This window comes from Convolutriloba macropyga, chromosome 8, assembly GCF_964194025.1.
Source record: "Convolutriloba macropyga chromosome 8, txConMacr16.3, whole genome shotgun sequence".
Lineage (NCBI taxonomy): Eukaryota > Metazoa > Xenacoelomorpha > Acoela > Convolutidae > Convolutriloba > Convolutriloba macropyga.
In genome coordinates, this window is record NC_134475.1 from 2466863 (window position 1) to 2478018 (window position 11156).

Sequence of the window (11156 nt, forward strand, 5' to 3'; positions counted from 1 at the left end):
CTACGAAAAACTGCATCTACAAAACCTGCTTTGATGTAACAATCTCTAATCTATTCTGAAATCTACGATACAAAAATTAATGGCAACAATTTCAGCAAGCAAATTATCATATAAATTTTATTCAAAATGACATCAGTTGAATTTTGCCTGTTGAAAATTTTTTTGAAAATATTTCTACCATTATGAGGAAATTCAGTGGAGATGATGCATTTACAGCACCATTTATTCTTCATGATTATTCAAAATTGTTGTCATACACTTAAATGCAGTACATTGTCAGGAGGGGGAGGGAGTAAATGCTCAAAATTCCTCCAAGTGCAGCCCACTTTTTTGTCGCCAATCTTGTCAGGACGGAAGTACTGGCAATAAGTACAGTTTTCTGCAAACACACATAGGGGCCCTTTTAAAATTGATATTGATTGCTTTCAATTTTTCTTAGACGTTTTATTCTTGAATATATAAACTACTGATAGAAAAGAACTGAAAAAAGATTGACTTCAAAATAAAATTATAAAACAGATAAAACCAAACATTGTGTAAAAAGCAGGTAGAGATTTTGTGTCATCTTTAGAATTAAGTTAGCGCTGCATTAAACATAAATCTACAGAAATCTATCATAAAAAAATTTTGCAGTAGTTTTATAATTGAAGAAATTGGTCTTGATTTGATAAACCTGTGGAGGTAACCTCCAAGCTTTCAACAATTTCCGGTGCAAGATTAACTTTTTATTTCGTTAATCTTCATTATGACACCCATAGTCATTTGTAGGTTCTGTTTTTATTTTTTCTTGAGGCTTAATTGTAGAAAGCTTTTATATTGTTTAAACCGCTATCACTTCTAAAATCCTCAACAAAATTTAAATAAAATAAATTGAAAAGAAAAACAGGAGAACGTGTCAAACGTGCTGGCAATGTTTTTTTGAAAATCCTGGTTATTCTTTTGACGAAGTCTATTTTTGCAATTTGTAGAGTTCGAAGAAAATCAAATTTTTTTCTTGCGTACAATGCCCATTTTAATTCTTCTTTAAAATGATTTCTAGGGTAGTACTTTCTAATCACGTAATTTTTTCTTGACAATTTTGCTCTTGTATAATTGTATGCCTGCATCTTTCTTAGACATTTTATCTTTGAATTTATAGACTACTGATCAGAAATGAATTGAAAAATGATTGACTTCAAAATAATATAGGAAAACAGATAAAAACAAATATTGGTTAAAAACCAGGTAGAAATTTTGTGTCAATTTTAGAACTAAATTAGCGCTTCTATAAGCATAAGTCTGCAGAAGTCTGTCATAAAAAAAATTTGCAGTTGTATTTTTAGTTGAAGAAATTGGTCTTGATTTTTTAAACCTGTAGAGGTAAGCCCCAAATTTTCAACAGTTTCTGCTGAAAGGTTAACTTTTTTTCGTTAAACTTCATTATGACACCTATAGTCATTTGTGGGTCTGTTTTTATTTTTCCCTGATGCTTAATTGTAGATAGATCTTATATTGTTGAAACCGCTATCACTTCTAAAATCATCAACACAATTAAAATAAAGAAATATCAAAACAGATGGTGTCTGGTTTTAAAAGATTGTCTAGACCGGCTGTTTTTTCTTTCCTATTCTGAGATCTACGATACAAAAATTAATGGCAACAATTTCAGCAAGCAAATTATCATATACATTTTATTCAAAATGACATCAGTTGAATTTTGCTTGTTGAAAAACTTTTGAAAATTTTTCTGCCATCATGAGGAAATTCAGGGGAGATGAGGCTTTTACAGCACCATTTAGACTTCAAGATTAATCAAAATTGTTGTCATACACTTAAATGCAGTACATTGTCAGGAGGGGGAGGGAGTAAATGCTCAAAATTCCTCCAAGTGCAGCCCACTCTTTTGTCGCCAGTTTTGTCAGGACGGAAGTACTCGCAATGCGTCCAGTTTTCTGCAAGTACGAAAATTGGGCCCATTTTACAATTTCTATTCATTGCTTTCGATCTTTCTTAGACATTTTATCTTTGAATTTATAGACTACTGATCAGAAATGAATTTAAAAATGATTGACTTCAAAATAATATAGGAAAACAGATAAAAACAAATATTGGGCAAAAACCAGGTAGAGATTTTGTGTCAATTTTAGAATTAAATTAGCGCTTCTATAAGCATAAGTCTGCAGAAGTCTGTCATAAAAAAAGTTTTGCAGTGGTTTTTTTAGTTGAAGAAATTGGTCTTGATTTGTTAAACCTGTAGAGGTAAGCCCCAAATTTTCAACAGTTTTTGGTGAAAGATTAACTTTTTATGTCGTTAAACTATATCATGACATCGTTAAACTATAGTCATTTGTGTGTCTGTTTTTTTTCCTTGAGGCTTAATTGTAGATAGATCTCATATTGTTGAAACCGCTATCACTTCTAAAATCATCAACACAATTAAAATAAAATAAATTTAGAAATAAATAGGAGGACGTGTCAAACGTGCTGGCAATTGTTTTGCTAAATCTTAGTTACTCTTTTAACGAAGTCCATTTTTTGCAATTTGTTGAGTTCAAAAAGAATCAAATCCTTTTTTAACTTCCTTACGAAACCCATTTTAATTTTTCTTTAAAATGACTGCTGCAGTATCACTTTCTAATTAATTAATTCTTTCTTGACCATTTTGCTATTTTGTATTATTGTATGCCTTGCAGCCGCTGAGAGTACATCTAAATTAGTGTATTGCGCCCGCATACAGGCCTGTTGAAGAACCACTGTTCTGTTGCAACTTCAAGAAATATCAAAATAGATGAGGTCTGATTTTAAAAAACTGTCTGGACTGGCTGTTTTTATCTTTCCTATTCTGCTACCTACGATACGAAAACTAATGGCAACAAATTCAGCAAATTATGATATTGATTTTTTTAAAATGACATTAGTTGAGTTTTGCCTGAGAAAAAACTTTTTGAAAAATTTTCTCCCATTATGTAGGTAGATAATGGATGATAATTCATGTCATATAGAGAAAAAGCTCATCAAGTAACCGAAATATTAAGCTAGAGATTAAAAAAGGTAGTCGGAAAAGTTTCCCAATGATCAGGTGATAAAAAAAGAGGTATGCTACTGGCTGAAGTTAGTTTCAAGATTTAGATAAGGACCAAAGGACCAATTTTTTTACTCTCTACATTACACAAACAATTGTTACGCTCAGTTGATATAACGACAACCGCTGTTGTTTTGAAATATTGCTTGACGGAGTTTCGTCGATGAAGAGTTTTAACTCCCTCAGGCGTTCCGGATTAAAAAATTTTTGTGAATCAAAAAACACAATCTGAAAATGATCTTTAGCCCGCTATCAGAACAAAAAGTCTACGAAAAAACTGCATCTACAAAACCTGCTTTGATGTAACAATCTCTAATCGTACGCAATCAGCTGCCGAAACTAATTTCAGAAGCCTACAAATTTCACGAACAGATCGAAAAAAATGAAAAAAGGAACGGTGATTTCATGATGTTAATAACCAATATCCAAACCACATCTTTTTGTGAAAAGTTTTACAGTCCGGTCTTTCGACTGAGAGAAAGAAAAAACCATTTTACAAAGTCAAATACAAAATTTTTCCGACATCATCTCGGAAATGAAGACTAAGTTAAACACTACACTTTTATGCAATCGCGGATCAGCCTTGTTGCGACAACGCCCTACATAAGAACCGGAAGATGACAATTTAATGACAAGACAAAAGCTGTATTTTTGCTTATGATGTGCATACAGACTGTGGATCAGATATTTCTGTAGTTTTTCATTTACTTCTAATGAGATTACTAATGTCCATGTTGGTACATATACATAAAAGTTGACTGTCATATCCCGATTTGACGGACTTTTACTTTTAGGGAATGAGTTTGCTCTTATATTTTTAGTGCCCATTAAACGTATAATCTTCCCCCCTAAATACCGTCAGAATAATATCACGAGCGATAATTTTTCGTTGGAAGGCTATAATGGGAATTCATCCAATAAAAGGAGAATAAACGGAAGAAACCCAAAATCTCAATAAGAATTTAGGGTCTTTAAGTATAGTGTAGAGCACCAAACATTGTCAATTTCGTTTAGGCGAAGTGCCATAAGCATGCTGATGATTGTTTATTGTTTTCGGCAAACAATTCATGTTGGGGCGCAAAAAATTCGTTGCAAAACCAATGCCAAAGCTTGCAAATTCATTTGGTTTCAAAAGATGTAACTTAACATTTCCAAATCCGAAGTAACCCAAAAACGACCGCCAAAACAACACAGGAAAGCTAATCTAAAGTAAAGCTTAACCAAAAGGAGATACTTACACTTTTCTACAATATAGAGGCCAATTAAGCATTCGACTTAAATAAAAACTACAAAGAGTAACGCCTCTTACAAGGATTTATACCACAAGCAATATACTGTTTAGCATCCTTAAAGTCTTATTTTGATCAGCATTTAAATTAGCACTTAGTATGCAAAAAAAGATGTGGTGGATGCAACTCCACTTTTGTTGTGCAAACATGCAGACATATAACTACGCGGATCGCAGAATAACAAAAACATAGACTTACCTGTGCGTCAGCATGTAAGCTTATGTTGTGACAGCTCACGGGGGTTGGATTGGCTTATCATTGAATGTGCCAAAGACACTCATGATTTTGGAGGCAACACACAAAACACAACGGAAACCATAGCTCAACGCGCACGCACGAGGAGTACTGAGGCCAGAAAATGACATCAAATTAATAGTCAACTGTAGAGATACTGCTTTAATCGAAAGTTTTGTTTTATCATGTTAAAAAAAATTGCAATAGTTGAAATTGCTATCGTAATCTTGAAAAAATCATACAAAACGCTTGAAACTTAAATTCCTAAATCTGCAATAAAAAATAAAGGTACAACGGAAAACGAAACTTCAGAGAAGAAACATTTTTAATTGGAAAACAAATTTTCATGGAACTCTCATTCTATTAATTTATTTATTGAATTTAAGCCATCTTGAATGAAAAGTGAATGATTTTAAGTTGCTTTATACCTGATGATCTGAGATATAGCAAAGACGTTGTACTTAATTCTTCATAAATGATTTCGATTTTTAACATCCTTTCTTTTCTTCATGCCGTTGCAAACCTAATGATTAGTGTGTTAATCAAGAGATATAAATCAATTAAGCTGTCAGAAAAGAGGAAGAAAGAACGAAAACAGATACTTTGTAATCATTTTTGGCTCATATGAAAGCCAAGAAGAAAAAAGTATTAGAGAAATGGGCAATAGTAATGAAGACGTTGAACGCAATCAGATATCAGCTTGGTTTAGAACTTTTCAGGGTTACTTGATTTAATTGTTTTGACTCCTTGGGGAATACAATAGTCTAGTTTTCAATGGTATCTAATTGAACTAGTTAGAGTCACTAGAAAGTCAGATGCACTAGAGCTTGAAAACCGTTTATTTTTGCTAACATACAAAATGATCATCATTTTCTGTACGCTTGATCAAACAGTTGTCTAATAACTTAACAACGTTTTCGGCAGTAATCTTGCTTTATTTGACTGCTTGAGTAAACCTTGATTTGAGTTATATAAATTTAGTTATAAAATCAATTCAAATTAATGTTGTCTCAGCTAATCTTCTTACCACAGCAACCATTGCACAGGCGTCAAATTTGAGCTCCGATCTTCGGATTTTTTGTCACCGGGCATCCATGTAGTAAAACTTTTATCAATCGCTCTAAAAGTTTTCAAACAAAACAAAGGGTCTCAGAAGCAAACAGTTATTAAATATTTTTGCACAAATATAAAGGTCCTCAAGGTTTTTTAATGGCACTCTATTAATTATCACTTTGTATGAAGATTACACTCCCTATTTTTTCTCTTATATTAATGTCATGCTTTTTGTGGTTTATTCTTTTTCAGCTCAATTATGAACTTTTACTGCTTTATAAGCGGCTCTCAAACAAAAAACTGTGTCGATTATATTAGTCCTGTAGTTTCTATGAGATTTTTCTCTTGCCCTTTGACTTTGTATGTTAAAGATCTAAGTCAACTTTGCAATTATGTTTACTAAACTATTCGTTATATCTAGCATCATCAGGTAAAATGCAACTCAAAATCAAATTGTTTACAATTAAATTGATTTCAATTCAATAAAGAAACGAAACTGTAAACTAAGAGTTTGTTGGAAGATAGTTTAATCTTAAAACAAGCATTTCTGATTTCTTGTTTTTGTTCAGATATTAAATCTGGATTCATGATCCTGATTTTATTGTTTACATGTTTTCTATAAGTATCTACAGTTTCGCTAAAATTTTGGAAAATTTCAATGTCTTATTTCGCTAATACGTAATTTTCGCAGAAGCTAACATGACCACTGTTAAATAGTTTTTTAATGAAAGCTCCAGGCTTCTGTATTCCACGCTATTGTTTAGCAATGGCTTCCTTTGGGCTATAATTATTGCTTCAACTGTCATAAATCATGGTGGAACGTTGCTCTATTTGATTATAGACAAACCAGATGCGCGTTAGTTGCCAAAACAGTCGCTTACTGGTTGACCTAAGGGAAAGTCTATTTTTTGATTCTCTGCAATTGCGTGGATGTATGTCTGTAAATTTGACCAACATAGTTGGCATTGCATCTTCTACGTGTAAATTGGTATACAACGTGCGATTTTATATTTTGGTCAAAACTAGACTTTAATGATTGTAAGCAGGTTTTGAGATTCCTTGTTGTTTAGATCACTCTAATATCCGTCTCCTACTTAATTGGCCCCTACATTGCAGAAAAAAATTGTGGGCATCTTTTTTCGGTGTAGGTTAATATTTTTTTTTCGCTGTTGTTTTTGCGGTATTTTCATAGTCAATTAAAAAAATTCTCAATTGTCTCATATACAATGCTTGACGACCAATTGTCCGGATATTAATTTTTCTGCCAAGTTTTTGTTGACATTAGAGGCTTTGTCATGCTAATGCCAGTTGTTTGTAGATCAATGAAACCTATGGAAAGTACCCTCTACAAAAATATTTTATGCAGGAGTGGTGAGCAGTTGCAGAATTTCAGAATTGTTTCTGTTTCTTTTTGCTTTTCGTACCATTTACAAGTAACTTTTCTCTGTTCATCAGTGTATGCTGCCAAATTGAAGAAAGCTAGTTCACGGTTTTCATACATTGGTATTGTGGACTCCAATTCTTTATGCAAACTATTTAGTAGTTGAAGAAAATTTTCGGGGTCGTCTTTTACTAAGCAAATAATGTCATCACAGCTTTCAAATGGTTTTCGTGTCTAGTTATGTTTTATTTGGTGTATACTCCCATTGAAAACATTTCCAATAACGTCCTCTACTTTTTGTATTGCTCCTAAAGTGTATTTTGACAATATATGTGCTACCAGCATTCCATTTATGTTTCACATTTTTTACTTTCAACCGCTTTGTTTTTCCAAATCTTTTTTTTCTTACAGTCAGGGCATCTTTGTTCCGCAGTTTTTGTTTCTCCAGAGCTCATCTCGTTCTCAGCACTTAGTTTATCTGCAAAAGTTATTATCAAAATTTTAGCCGACATAACTGCAAAGGAGTTACGCACTGCCAAACATTCTTTATGACAGCACCAATTACCCTTTCTTTCAAAATAAAAGGTTTGCTACTGAAAATCTGAGTAAGTGTTCATCTTTCAATGTCGGGAGGTTAGTAAAATACTTGTTAAAAGTGGACATGTTAGTTTTTTTGGAAATTACATTTTAGCGAAATATAACAATGAAATGTTCTAAAAAATTAACGAAACAGTAAAGACTTTTAAACAATAAAAAACTTTTAAACGATAAAGAACAAGATTATGAATTCAGAATTAGAATTTGAGCAAAAACAAAAAACCAGAAATTTTTGTTTCAACAATAAACCATCTTCCGAAAAACTCTTACTTCGCTGTTTTCCATAATTGATTTCAAATCTTTTTAATAGTGAAAAAATTGTTTTTTAGTTGCATTTTAACTGATGATGCTAGATATAGCGAACACGTTTATATGTACTTTTATAATTGACTTATTCCTTTAACAACCCTTTTGACATCGTCCTCAAAAGCGGTATAAACACCACTCAACCCTCATTCCTTCCTAAACACTCACCACGTGCGTCCTTCTCTTGGTGATCTGGACCCCCGTCTAACTCTACACACTCCACCAAAGGGTGACCCCCATTCATTCCCCAACCCTTGAATCCCCCTAATTCTAGGAGCCCTAAGCCCTAGCTGACTACTACGACTCTTCGAAGGTAGTTTCAGAATAATTCGCCCGACGTTAGCCCGTCATGTTTTAAATTTCACTGTTAATTTGGATTAAATTTGGTTGTAACTTCAAATTGACTTGTCTCTTGTAAGGGTTTTAGGTTATTCAAATACCACAGTTGCCGGTAGCTGCTGGCTGGTAATTGTCGACCTCATGAAACACAATCAAAGCAACTTACTTTAAATACAATTGAGAAATTGAAAGCCATTTAGTCTAACTCAAAATTTAAAAACTAACATTTTCTCTATTATTGTCATCGTAATGTTATCAACTTTACTCTATGAATGTTTTCAACCAAATTGGAAATATGTCATCTGTCAAAACAAAAATTAAAATTTTTGAGTTATTAGAATTGATCCATTTGTTTAAATCGAATTTTGAACTTTCGAAAGTCCTTGATTGTCAACTTTCAAATATATTGATTTTCGCTTGCATATTTTGTCCTTTACTTTTTTCCCGAACGAGCCGACTCACATATCAGACTAATAGTTGAGTGTTAGCTCCCGCCCCCAGTATTCGTTGCTCGTGTTTAACTTCTGTTTTCATTGCCTATGTGCAATTCTACAACGATGATCAATTTTCAGTGTCACTGTACTGGTCAATGATTTGCCAATCAAAAACCTTTGACGAATTGCAGCAGTTGCTAACCTGCTGCCCGGCTGCTCGGTCAAGTTTCTGGTGCTCTGTCATTCTCGAGGTTACGTGACGGCAAGATAGGTGGATTCACATCTATTACATAAAACTTCATATCAAATTCATCGAAAACCGATATAAGGGAAGGCAAGCAAATTTTCATTTTCCTACTCGTAAGAATATTTAACAGAGCTATTTTCTGTAGTTTTCTCTCAATTGCCTGCTTAAATTGTCTCTGTATTGCATTAAGAAGGTGGAGACTTCCACTCTTCTCTTTTTCGCCAATGGTATAACTTACTTTTTGGTTTCTGAGGCATGCTTATTTTTTAACACAAATGTTTCGAGAAATTCGTTTGAAGTTTTTGCAGTCCAACGTTCAGGGTACTGTTTTTTCAGCCATATGTTCTTATTTGTCTTAGGTACATCGTCAAATTCATTGCAAATACTCGTGCAATGAAAACGTCTTTGCACAGTGCCTTGCACTCTGTTTCTTATATGTTGCAATGGGGCACAACTGCGAACTTTTAAAATTTTAGAGGTATCAGTAGGTTTACGATACATTTTCCATAAGATTTTATTTTTTCTCGCCTACACATATATTCATGTCAAGAAAAGCCAATTCGCCGTTTGCATGTGTTAACTGAAGGTTTATTTGCAGTGCGTTAACTATTTCGAGCAAATTTTTGCATGTATTTTGAGTGGTAAATACAAAATTGTCAACATGTCGCATAAAAAAATTTCTCTCCAATTTGAATTTTGTTTTTGGTAATTTGTTGCAGTGACTAGGGAACCAAAATATCTCCCATATTATATATTCTTCGTTGCGTATTTTTTGGCACTTTGCATGAAACCAGTCTAGACATTGTTCACTTTCAACTCCTCTACCATTCCAAACTTAATTTTGTTGAACAATTGGGGCTTTTCTCATTTGAATCTTTCTTCAAGCCTGGCTAAGGAATACAATTTTCTTCCTTTAGTTTATCTTCCAACGATTCCATCCAGATATTCTCCATTATGATCCCCAAAGATGCGCCCATTAGTAGGCCGTGTTTTTGGCAGTTTTGAAATGTACATTTGTCTCAGGCAAAATTAACAGAAATTTTAATTTTGATATTTCTTTATCTGGAGCGTGGTCACTTGAATAAGGGCATTTTAGAGCTATTTCTATCGCTTCCAAAACTGTCGGATTTGTGCAAAAACTATTTACGTCTAAAGAATTTATTTGTGTTCGTTTTCATTAAGCACAATTAGCTCAAGTTTGTTGTTGTTTTCTTTTTTTGAATTCTCAGCTATTGCTGGCGGGATTTTCTCCCGGGTTTATTCCTAAGACACTGTCCCTTTATTTTTGCGTGTTGGAAAATTGTATGCCAATAGCCAGGTACAAGGATTGGTCTCCGAATAGTTTTCTTCGATATAATTATGCATGATCGACAAAATTCTTCTCTTCAGTCCAGTTTGATTAAAAATATCGAAGACGTTCCTTGTCTTGTTCACTAGTCCACACGTATTGAAGATGAATTCATTCCGCAATTTTTTAGTTCTGGATTTAGACATATTGAACATTTCTATATTGCCAGTGGTAAGCAGAGTTTCTGGAGGTAGTTTGAAGTACTTGTAGTTTGTGCTCTGAAGGATGTCTGAGAGTAGAACTATGTCGTTTATTTGATTCAAAAAAGTATCATCAATTTTAAATTTTCTTTTAAACGTTTTTGAACTCTTGAGTTCATCGTCAGGTTATAAAAAAGACAAAATGCTAATATGAAAAGCCAGAAAACAATGCAAATAACTAAAATCCACACCTTTAATGAAATTAAATACGATTTTTTAAATATCTACAGTCGTATTTACAAAGTTTTAAATCTGAGTTTCTATATGCTTTTGATCTGATGTAGCAGATGCATCTTTTTTTGTTTGAACATCCATATTGGTAAACTGTTGAGTAGCATAATTTGCTCCGGGTTATTTCTCAGAAATTGGCGCAAGAAAACTGTTTAAGTTGTGGTACCTACGCCCAGGAACCGACAGAAACGGTCTAAGTGGCGTGTCTATTTTGTGAACTTTGGCTAAATCATGCAGACAAACAGTTTGTGCTCCTGTTGTTCTGAGTTCGTGGTGCATTTGTTCACTTATCAACTGTTTCCTCATTACTAGTGGGTTGCTGTTTAATTCTCTTTCAAAATTTAAAAATATATTATCGTTCTCAATTTCCATTACTCTAAATTGCGGACAATTAAGTAAATCAAGGAGTTTTTGCTCATAGTTTTCCACGCAACGC